The sequence below is a fragment of the Engraulis encrasicolus genome, chromosome 4, assembly GCF_034702125.1.
Source record: "Engraulis encrasicolus isolate BLACKSEA-1 chromosome 4, IST_EnEncr_1.0, whole genome shotgun sequence".
Taxonomy (NCBI): Eukaryota; Metazoa; Chordata; class Actinopteri; order Clupeiformes; family Engraulidae; genus Engraulis; species Engraulis encrasicolus.
This window is the reverse complement of record NC_085860.1, coordinates 12,352,845-12,365,317: the sequence shown is the minus strand read 5'-3', so window position 1 is coordinate 12,365,317 and position 12,473 is coordinate 12,352,845.

Sequence of the window (12,473 nt, the reverse complement as noted above, 5' to 3'; positions counted from 1 at the left end):
TCTTGAGAACCCATACAAACCTCAGTACAGAGATACAATATACCGAATTTCGGGCGAAATGGTCAAAAATTGCGGGAAAAATAGCATTTTTATTGAATTTTACAAAATTCAAAATGGCGGGAAAACTATCCAGGCAGAAAATGACGTCATAGGGTGCATTGGATTCGTCTTGGCCCAAGGATTCCAGGGATACCAGGTTTATGAAAATTGATCCAGCGGTTCAAAAGTTACAAGCAGAAATGTACCTGGGACTTTCACCTGCTGGTGGCGCTAGAGTATTGGGGCTGGGGACCTATAACTCGCTGTGGATAATGTTGATGCTGCCTCAAATATGTGTGCCAATTTATAGCATTTTTCTATGTATGGTTCTATGGGCTACCATAGACTTACAGTGAATTTTACAAAATTCAAAATGGCCGAATTTTCCTTCTGCGTTGACATAACTTCATATAGTGCGTTGAATTCGGCTTGGCCCAAGGATTCTAGTGATAATAATATATTTTACATCGTGCATATGGTTTAAAAGCTACAGGCAAAAATGTAGCTAAAATTTTGACCTGCTGGTGGCGCTACAGAGTTTGAGCTGGGGATCTGATTTTTTTTGTGGTAGGTCATGGGATGGACTACTATGTGTGTACAAAATCCCTGCCCAATTCGACAAACGGTTGCTGAGATATGACCTCACTTCCTGTTTCGCCACGTTTACGACAATTTTGATTGGCTCTCACGGCTAAAAGATAAAAGATATCCAATATTCCTGAAGACCCCATGTGTAGCTCAGTCCAGAGATTCTATATACCGAATTTCGGCTGAATTGGTCAAAAATTGGCGAAAAAATAGCATTTTTATTGAATTTCACAAAATTCAAAATGGCGGGAAAACTATCCTGGCGGAAAATGACGTCATAGGGTGCGTTGGATTCGTCTTGGCCCAAGGATTCCAGGGATACCAGGTTTATGAAAATCGGCCCAGCGGTTCAAAAGTTACAAGCAGAAACGCACCTGCGACTTTGACCTGCTGGTGGCGCTAGAGCGTTGGGACTAGGGACCTATAAATCGCTGTGGGTAATGCTGAGACTGTCCCTAATGTGTGTGCCAATTTACAGCATTTTCCTACCTACGCTTCTATGGGCTGCCATAGACTTGCTAAGGGATAGGAATGGTGACTAGAGAATAAATATAGCTGCAAGCAGCAATGCGGGGCCAAGCAGTAAACTTGCCAAAGTCGCCACGGCAACAGAAGGAACTGCAGCGCCCCCTTTGTCCCAAATCTCGCCAATGTTGGTGTGCACGCCTTGGAGGGGAGTGTGGTCATGTGAACCAAGTTTAGTTTGAATCCCTTAGAGGGCCGAGATATGAGCTCACTTCCTGTTACCTGTTGGTGGCGCTAGAGAGTTTGAGCTGGGGATCTGGATTTTTTTTGGGAGGTCATGGGATTGACTAGTATGTGGGCAAAAAATAGCTAAAAGAATTTGACAAACGGTTGCTGAGATGTGGCCTCACTTCCTGTTTTGCCACTTTTACAACAATTTTGATTGGCTGTCACCTCCAAACGATAAGAGGTATCAAAAATTCTTTGGATATCCTAATGCCTATCAGTCTGAAGATGATGTGTACCTTTTTGCAGGTCATTCTGACAAAAATTGTGTGACAAGTAGCATTTTATTAAATTTTACAAAATTCATAATGGCGGAATTTCCCTTCTGCGTTGACATTACGTCATATAGTGCGTTGAATTCGGCTTGGCCCAAGGATTCTAGTGATAATATAATATTTTACATCGTGCATATGATTTAAAAGCTACAGGCAAAAATGTAGCTAAACATTTGACCTGTTGGTGGCACTACAGAGTTTGAGCTGGGAGTCTGAGTTTTTTTTTCAGAAGGTCATAGGATGGACATCTATGTGTGTACAAAATCCTAGCCGAAACCGACAAAGGGTTGCTGAGATATGACCTCACTTCCTGTTTCGCCACTTTTACAACAATTTTGATTGGCTGTCACAGCTAAACGATAAAAGAAATCCAATATTCCTTGAGACCCCGTATAAAGCTCAGTACAGAGATACGATATACCGAATTTCCGGCGAAATGGTAAAAAATTGTGGGAGAAGTAGCATTTTTATTTAATTTCACAAAATACAAAATGGCGGGAAAACTATCCAGGCAGAAAATGACGTCATAGGGCATAGGGCTGGGGACCTATAACTCGCTGTGGGCAATGTTGATGCTGCCTCAAATATGTGTGCCAATTTACAGCATTTTCCTATGTACGGTTCTATGGGCTGCAATAGACTTACAGTGAATTTTACAAAATTCAAAATGGCGGAATTTCCCTTCTGCGTTGACATAACGTCATATAGTGCGTTGGATTCGGCTTGGCCCAAGGATTCTAGTGATAATAATATATTTTACATCGTGCATATGGTTTAAAAGCTACAGGCAAAAATGTAGCTAAAATTTTGACCTGTTGGTGGCGCTACAGAGTATGAGTTGCGGGTCTGAATTTTTGTTCAGTAGGTCATGGGATGGACATCTATGTATGTACAAAATCCCAACCTAATTCGACAAACAGTTGCTGAGATATGACCTCACTTCCTGTTTCGCCACTTTTACGACAATTTTGATTGGCTGTCACGGCTAAACGATAGAAGATATCCAATATTCCTTGAGACCCCATGTGTAGCTCAGTCCAGAGATACTATATACCGAGTTTCGGGTGAATTGGTCAAAAATTGTGGGAGAAGTAGCATTTTTATTGAATTTCACAAAATTCAAAATGGCGGAAAAACTATCCTGGCGGAAAATGACGTCATAGGGTGCGTTGGATTCGTCTTGGCCCAAGGATTCCAGGGATAGTTTGAATCCGTTGAGGAGCTGCCGAGATATGAGCTCACTTCCTGTTACCTGTTGGTGGCGCTAGAGAGCTTGGGGTCTGGATTATTTTGTGGGAGGTCATGGGATGGACTAGAATGTGTGCAAAAAATCCTAACAGAAATTGACTAACGGTTGCTGAGATATGACCTCACTTCCTGTTTTGCCACCTTTATGACAATTTTGATTGGCTGTCACCGGCAAACGACAAGAGGTGTTCAATTCTTTCCACCCCCCCTCCTTCTCCCTCCCTCCCTCCCTTCTTCCCTCTCTGTCCCTCTCCCTCTCCCTCTCCCTCTCCCCCCTCCCTCTCCCTCTCCCTCTGTCTGTCTGTGTATGTCTGAGGGGGGGGGGGGGGGGGGTGCAGGGGCTGGGGCAGTGGGGCTTTGGTTGACACTTTAAAGCAATAGCAGAACTACGCACACACATAAGCTCTCGTGTGTCCCGACCCCCTGCCGAGAATGGTGTCAGTGAACGTGCGCAAGGGGAGCAGAGGGGACAGAGAGATGAGAAAAAATTCCTCCATTCTTTCCACAATTTTGAATGGCTGCTGTGAGCTGATAGTTTTTTCAATCGTTACGAAAATCCATACCTGGGTGCAACATGGTGTGAAGATGACCTGTGTACCAATATTTTGAAAATTGGGAGTACGGTTCAAAAGATACAGGCAAAAATGTAGCTAAAATTTTGACCTGCTGGTGGCGCTACAGAGTTTGAGCTGGGGATTTGATTTTTTTTGTGGTAGGTCATGGGATGGACTACTATGTGTGTACAAAATCCCTGCCCAATTCGACAAACGGTTGCTGAGATATGACCTCACTTCCTGTTTTGCCACTTTTACGACAATTTTGATTGGCTGTCACGGCTAAACGATAGAAGATATCCAATATTCCTTGAGACCCCATGTGTAGCTCAGTCCACAGATACCATATACCGGGTTTCGGGTGAATTGGTCAAAAATTGTGGGAGAAGTAGCATTTTTATTGAATTTCACAAAATTCAAAATGGCGGGAAAACTATCCTGGCGGAAAATGACGTCATAGGGTGCGTTGGATTCGTCTTGGCCCAAGGATTCCAGGGATACCAAGTTCATGAAAATTGGCCCAGCGGTTCAAGAGTTACAAGCAGAAATGTACCTGCAACTTTGACCTGCTGGTGGCGCTAGAGCGTTGGGGCTGGGGACCTATAAATTGCTGTGGGTAATGCTGACCTGGGCTCGAATATGTGTGCCAATTTTCAGCATTTTCCTACGTACGGCTCTATAGGCTGCCATAGACTTACAGTCGGAGAAGAATGGTGACTGAAGAATAAATATAGCTGCAAGCAGCAATGCGGGGCCAAGCAGTAAACTTGCCAGAGTCGCCACGGCAACAGAAGGAACTGCAGCGCCCCCTTTGGTCCAAATCTCGCCAATGTTGGTGTGCATTCCTTGGACGAGAGTGTGATCACGTAAACCAAGTTTAGTTTGAATCCGTTGAAGAGCTGCCGAGATATGAGCTCACTTCCTGTTACCTGTTGGTGGCGCTAGAGAGCTTGGGGTCTGGATTTTTTTGTGAGAGGTCATGGGATGGACTAGAATGTGTGCAAAAAATCCTAACAGAAATTGACTAACGGTTGCTGAGATATGACCTCACTTCCTGTTTTGCCACCTTTATGACAATTTTGATTGACTGTCACCGGCAAACGACAAGAGGTGTTCAAAATTCTTTCCTCTCCCCCCTCCTTCTCCCTCCCTCCTTCCCTTCTTCCCTCTCTGTCCCTCTCCCTCTCCCTCTCCCTCTCCCTCTCCCTCTGTCTGTCTGTGTGTGTGTGAGGGGGAGGGGGGGGGGGTTGCAGGGGCTGGGGCAGTGGGGCTTTGGTTGACACTAGACCCCCTGCCGAGAATGGTGTCAGTGAACGTGCGCAGGGGAGGGGAAGGGGACAGAGAGATGAGAAAAAATCCCTCCATTCTTTCCACAATTTTGAATGGCTGCTGTGAGCTGATAGTTTTTTCAATCGTTACGAAAATCCATACCTGGGTGCAACATAGTGTGAAGATGACCTGTGTACCAATATTTTGAAAATTGGGAGTACGGTTCAAAAGCTACAGGTAAAAATGTAGCTAAAAGTTTGACCTGCTGGTGGCGCTACAGAGTTTGAGCTGGGGATCTGATTTTCTTTGTGGTAGGTCTTGGGGTGGACCACTATGTGTGTACAAAATCCCAGCCTAGTTTGACAAACGGTTGCTGAGATATGACCTCACTTCCTGTTTCACCACTTTTACGACAATTTTGATTGGCTGTCACGGCTAAACGATTAAATGTATCGAATATTCCTGTAGACCCCATATTAAGCTCAGTCCAGAGATACTATATACCGAGTTTTGGGTGAATTGGTCAAAAATTGTGGGAGGAGTAGCATTTTTATTGAATTTCGCAAAATTCAAAATGGCGGGAAAACTATCCAGGCGGAAAATGACGTCATAGGGTATGTTGGATTCGTCTTGGCTCAAGGATTCCAGGGATACCAAGTTTTTGAAAATTGGTCCAGCGGTTCAAAAGTTACAAGCAGAAATGTACCTGCAACTTTGACCTGCTGGTGGCGCTATAGTGTTGGGGCTTGGGACCTATAAATCGCTGTGGGTGATACTGAGTCTGCCCCGAATGTGTGTGCCAATTTACAGCATTTTCCTACCTACGGTTCTATGGGCTGCCATAGACTTGCTAAGGAGAGGAAAGAGGTGACATAATAATAAATATAGCTGCAAGCAGCAATGCGGGGCCAAGCAGTAAACTTGCCAGAGCAGCCACGGCAACAGAAGGAACTGCAGCGCCCCCCTTGGTCCAAATCTCGCCAATGTTGGTGTGCATTCCTTGGACGAGAGTGTGATCACGTAAACCAAGTTTAGTTTGAATCCGTTGAAGAGTTGTCGAGATATGAGCTCACTTCCTGTTACCTGTTGGTGGCGCTAGAGAGCTTGGGGTCTGGATTTTTTTGTGGGAGGTCATGGGATGGACTAGAATGTGTGCAAAAAATCCTAACAGAAATTGACTAACGGTTGCTGAGATATGACCTCACTTCCTGTTTTGCCACCTTTATGACAATTTTGATTGGCTGTCACCGGCAAACAACAAGAGGTGTTCAAAATTCTTTCCTCTCCCCCCTCCCTCTCCCTCCCTCCCTCCCTTCTTCCCTCTCTGTCCCTCTCCCTCTCCCTCTACCTCTCCCTCTCCCCCCTCCCTCTCCCTCTCACTCTCCCTCTGTCTGTCTGTGTGTTTGTGAGGAGGGGGTGGGGGGTGGGGTGCAGGGGCTGGGGCAGTGGGGCTTGACCCCCTGCCGAGAATGGTGTCAGTGAACGTGCGCAAGGGGAGCAGAGGAGACAGAGAGATGAGAAAAAATCCCTCCATTCTTTCCACAATTTTGAATGGCTGCTGTGAGCTGATAGTTTTTTCAATCGTTACGAAAATCCATACCTGGGTGCAACATGGTGTGAGGATGACCTGTGTACCAATATTTTGAAAATTGGGAGTACAGTTCAAAAGCTACAGGCAAAAATGTAGCAAAAATTTTGACCTGCTGGTGGCGCTACAGAGTTTGAGCTGGGGATATGATTTTTGTTGTGGTAGGTCCTGGGATGGACTACTATGTGTGTACAAAAACCCAGCCTAGTTTGACAAACGGTTGCTGAGATATGACCTCACTTCCTGTTTCGCCACTTTTACGACAATTTTGATTGGCTGTCACGGCTAAACGATAAAAGTTATCCAATATTCCTTGAGACCCCATGTGTAGCTCAGTCCCGAGATACTATATACCGAGTTTCGGGTGAATTGGTCGAAAATTGTGGGAGTAGTAGCATTTTTATTGAATTTCATAAAATTCAAAATGGCGGAAAAACTATCCTGGCGGAAAATGACGTCATAGGGTGCGTTGGATTTGTCTTGGCCCAAGGATTCCAGTGATACCAAGTTTATGAAAATTGGCCAAGCGGTTCAAAAGTTACAAGCAGAAATGTACCTGCAACTTTGACCTGCTGGTGGCGCTAGAGTGTTGGGGCTTGGGACCTATAAATCGCTGTGGGTGATGCTGAGTCTGCCCCGAATGTGTGTGCCAATTTACAGCATTTTCCTACCTACGGTTCTATAGGCTGCCATAGACTTACAGTCGGAGAAGAATGGTGACTAGATAATAATAATAACAATGAAGAAAACCTACTAACTCTATAGGGGCCTTCGCCAGCTTCGCTGCTTGGCCCCTAAATATAGCTGCAAGCAGCAATGCGGGGCCAAGCAGTAAAGTTGCCAAAGTCGCCACGGCAACAGAAGGAACTGCAGCGCCCCCTTTGGACAAAATCTTGCCAATGTTGGTGTGCATTCCTTGGAGGGGAGTGTGCTCACATGAACCAAGTTTATTTTGAATCCCTTAAAGGGCAGCCGAGATATAAGCTCACTTCCTGTTACCTGTTGGTGGCGCTAGAGAGTTTGAGCTGGGAATCTGGATTTTTTTGTGGGAGGTCATGGGATTGACTAGTATGTGTGCAAAAAATAGCTAAAAGAATCTGACAAACGGTTGCTGAGATATGACCTCACTTCCTGTTTTACCACTTTTATGACAATTTTGATTGGCTGTCACCTCCAAACGATAAGAGGTATCAAAAATTCTTTGGACACCCTAATGCCTATCAGTCTGAAGATGATGTGTACCTTTTTGCAGGTCATTCTGACAAAAATTGTGTGAGAAGTAGCATTTTATTGAATTTTACAAAATTCAAAATGGCGGAATTTCCCTTCTGCGTTGACATAACGTCATATAGTGCGTTGGATTCGGCTTGGCCCAAGGATTCTAGTGATAATAATATATTTTACATCGTGCATATGGTTTAAAAGCTACAGGCAAAAATGTAGCTTAACTTTTGACCTGTTGGTGGCGCTACAGAGTTTGAGCTGGGGGTCTGAATTTTTTTGTGGTAGGTCATGGGATGGACTACTATGTTTGTACAAAATCCCAGCCTAATTCGACAAACGGTTGCTGAGATATGACCTCACTTCCTGTTTTGCCACTTTTACAACAATTTTGATTGGCTGTCACGGCTAAACGATAAAAGATATCCAATATTCCTTGAGACCCCATGTGTAGCTCAGTCCAGATATACTATATACCGAATTTCGGGTGAAATGGCTAAAAATTGTGGGAGAAGTAGCATTTTTATTTGATTTCACGAAATACAAAATGGCGGGACAACTATCCAGGCAGAAAATGACGTCATAGAGTGCGCTGGATTCGTCTTGGCCCAAGGATTCCAGGGATACCAAGTTTATGAAAATTGGCCCAGCGGTTCAAAAGTTACAATCAGAAATGTACCTGCAACTTTGACCTGCTGGTGGCGCTAGAGTATTGGGGCTGGGGACCTATAACTCGCTGTGGGTAATGTTGATGCTGCCTCAAATATGTGTGCCAATTTACAGCATTTTCCTATGTACGGTTCTATGGGCTGCCATAGACTTACAGTGAATTTCAGAAAATTCAAAATGGCGGAATTTCCCTTCTGCGTTGACATAACGTCATATAGTGCGTTGGATTCGGCTTGGCCCAAGGAGTCTAGTGATAATAATATATTTTACATCGTGCATATGGTTTAAAAGCTACAGGCAAAAATTTAGCTAAAATTTTGACCTGCTGGTGGCGCTACAGAGTTTGAGTTGGGGGTCTGAATTTGTTTTCATTAGGTCAGGGGATGGACATCTATGTGTGTACAAAATCCCAGCCTAATTCGACAAACGGTTGCTGAGATATGACCTCACTTCCTGTTTTGCCACTTTTACAACAATTTTGATTGGCTGTCACGACTAAACGATAACAGATATCAAATATTCCTTGAGACCCCGTATGAAGCTCGGTTCAGGGATACTATATACCGAATTTCGGGCAAAATGGTCAAAAATTGTGGGAGAAGTAGCATTTTTATTGAATTTCACAAAATTCAAAATGGCGGGAAAACTATCCTGGCGGAAAATGACGTCATAGTGTGCGTTGGATTCGTCTTGGCTCAAGGATTCCAGGGATACCAGGTTTTTGAAAATTGGCCCAGCAGTTCAGAAGTTACAAGCAGAAATGTACCTGCAACTTTGACCTGCTGGTGGCGCTAGAGTGTTGGGGCTGGGGACCTATAAATCGCTGTGGGTGATGCTGAGTCTGCCCCGAATGTGTGTGCCAATTTACAGCATTTTCCTACCTACGGTTCTATGGGCTGCCATAGACTTGCTAAGGAGAGGAAAGGTGACATAATAATAAGAAAACCAGCTAACACTATAGGGGCCTTCGCCAGCTTCGCTGCTTGGCCCCTAAATATAGCTGCAAGCAGCAATGCGGGGCCAAGCAGTAAACTTGCCCAAGTCGCCACTGCAACCAAATTGACTGCAGCGCCCCCTTTAGGCCAAATCTCACCAATGTTGGTGTGCAATCTTTGAAGGGGAAGGTGATCATGTGATCCAAGTTTAGTTTGAACAGAGACTGCAGAGACTGCAGGGGCTGGGGCAGTGGGGCTTTGGTTGACACTTTAAAGCAATAGCAGAACTACGCACACACATAAGCTCTCGTCTCTTGTGTGTCCAGGCCCCCTGCTGAGAATGGTGTCAGTGAACGTGCGCAGCCGGTGCCAGAGGGGACAGAGAGATGAGAAAAAATCCCTCCATTCTTTCCACAATTTTGAATGGTTGCTGTGAGCTGATAGTTTTTTCAATCGTTACGAAAATCCATACCTGGGTGCAACATGGTGTGAAGATGACCTGTGTACCAATATTTTGAAAATTGGGAGTAGGGTTCAAAAGATACAGGCAAAAATGTAGCTAAACTTTTGACCTGCTGGTGGCGCTACAGAGTTTGAGCTGGGGATCCGATTTTTGTTGTGGTAGGTCATGGGATGGACTACTATGTGTGTACAAAATCCCAGCCTAATTCGACAAACGGTTGCTGAGATATGACCTCACTTCCTGTTTTGCCACTTTTACGTCAATTTTGATTGGCTGTCACGGCTAAACGATAAAAGATATCCAATATTCATTAAGACCCCATGTGTAACTCAGTCCAGACATACTATATACCAAGTTTCGGGCAAATTGGTCAAAAATTGCGGGACAAGTAGCATTTTTATTGAATTTCGTAAATTTCAAAATGGCGGGAAAACTATCCTGGCGGAAAATGACGTCATAGGGTGCGTTGGATTCGTCTTGGCTCAAGGATTCCAGGGATACCAAGTTTATGAAAATTGGCCCAGCGGTTCAAAAGTTACAAGCAGAAATGTACCTGCAACTTTGACCTGCTGGTGGCGCTAGAGTGTTGGGGCTGGGGTCCTATAAATTGCTGTGGGTAATGCTGAGACTGGCCCGAATGTGTGTGCCGATTTACAGCATTTTCCTACCTACGGTTCTATGGGCTGCCATAGACTTGCTAAGGAGAGGAAAGAGGTGACATAATAATAAATATAGCTGCAAGCAGCAATGCGGGGCCAAGCAGTAAACTTGCCAGAGCCGCCACGGCAACAGAAGGAACTGCAGCGCCCCCTTTGGTCCAAATCTCGCCAATGTTGGTGTGCATTCCTTGGACGAGAGTGTGATCACGTAAACCAAGTTTAGTTTGAATCCGTTGAAGAGCTGCCGAGATATGAGCTCACTTCCTGTTACCTGTTGGTGGCGCTAGAGAGCTTGGGGTCTGGATTTTTTTGTGGGAGGTCATGGGATGGACTAGAATGTGTGCAAAAAATCCTAACAGAAATTGACTAACGGTTGCTGAGATATGACCTCACTTCCTGTTTTGCCACCTTTATGACAATTTTGATTGGCTGTCACCGGCAAACGACAAGAGGTGTTCAAAATTCTTTCCTCTCCCCCCTCCCTTCTTCCCTCTCTGTCCCTCTCCCTCTCCCTCTCCCTCTCCCTCTCCCTCTGTCTGTCTGTGTGTGTGTGAGGAGGGGGTGGGGGGTGGGGTGCAGGGGCTGGGGCAGTGGGGCTTGACCCCCTGCCGAGAATGGTGTCAGTGAACGTGCGCAAGGGGAGCAGAGGAGACAGAGAGATGAGAAAAAATCCCTCCATTCTTTCCACAATTTTGAATGGCTGCTGTGAGCTGATAGTTTTTTCAATCGTTACGAAAATCCATACCTGGGTGCAACATGGTGTGAGGATGACCTGTGTACCAATATTTTGAAAATTGGGAGTACGGTTCAAAAGATACAGGCAAAAATGTAGCAAAAATTTGACCTGCTGGTGGCGCTACAGAGTTTGAGCTGGGGATCTGATTTTTTTTGTGGTAGGTCATGGGATGGACTACTATGTGTGTACAAAATCCCAGCCTAATTCGACAAACGGTTGCTGAGATATGACCTCACTTCCTGTTTCGCCACTTTTACGACAATTTTGATTGGCTGTCACGGCTAAACGATAAAAGATATCCAATATTCCTTGAGACCCCATGTGTAGCTCAGTCCAGATATACTATATACCGAATTTCGGGTGAAATGGCTAAATATTGTGGGAGCAGTAGCATTTTTATATAATTTTACAAAATACAAAATGGCGGGACAAATATCCAGGCAGAAAATGAGGTCATAGAATGCGTTGGATTCGTCTTGGCCCAAGAATTCCAGGGATACCAAGTTTATGAAAATTGGCCCAGCGGTTCAAAAGTTACAATCAGAAATGTACCTGCAACTTTGACCTGCTGGTGGCGCTAGAGTATTGGGGCTGGGGACCTATAACTCGCTGTGGGTAATGTTGATGCTGCCTCAAATATGTGTGCCAATTTACAGCATTTTCCTATGTACGGTTCTATGGGCTGCCATAGACTTACAGTGAATTTCAGAAAATTCAAAATGGCGGAATTTCCCTTCTGCGTTGACATAACGTCATATAGTGCGTTGGATTTGGCTTGGCCCAAGGATTCTAGTGATAATAATATATTTTACATCGTGCATATGGTTTAAAAGCTACAGGCAAAAATGTAGCTAAAATTTTGACCTGCTGGTGGCGCTACAGAGTTTGAGTTGGGGGTCTGAATTTTTTTGTGGTAGGTCAGGGGATGGACATCTATGTGTGTACAAAATCCTAGCCGAAACCGTCAAAGGGTTGCTGAGATATGACCTCACTTCCTGTTTTGCCACTTTTAGAACAATTTCGATTGGCTGTCACGGCTAAACGATAACAGATATCAAATATTCCTTGAGACCCCATATGAAGCTTGGTTCAGGGATACTATATACCGAATTTCGAGCAAAATGGTCAAAAATTGTGGGAGAAGTAGCATTTTTATTGAATTTCACAAAATTCAAAATGGCGGGAAAACTATCCTGGCGGAAAATGACGTCATAGGGTGCGTTGGATTCGTCTTGGCCCAAGGATTCCAGGGATACCAAGTTTTTGAAAATTGGCCCAGCAGTTCAGAAGTTACAAGCAGAAATGTACCTGCAAATTTGACCTGCTGGTGGCGCTAGAGTGTTGGGGCTGGGGACCTATAAATCGCTGTGGGTGATGCTGAGTCTGCCCCGAATGTGTGTGCCAATTTACAGCATTTTCCTACCTACGGTTCTATGGGCTGCCATAGACTTGCTAAGGAGAGGAAAGGTGACATAATAA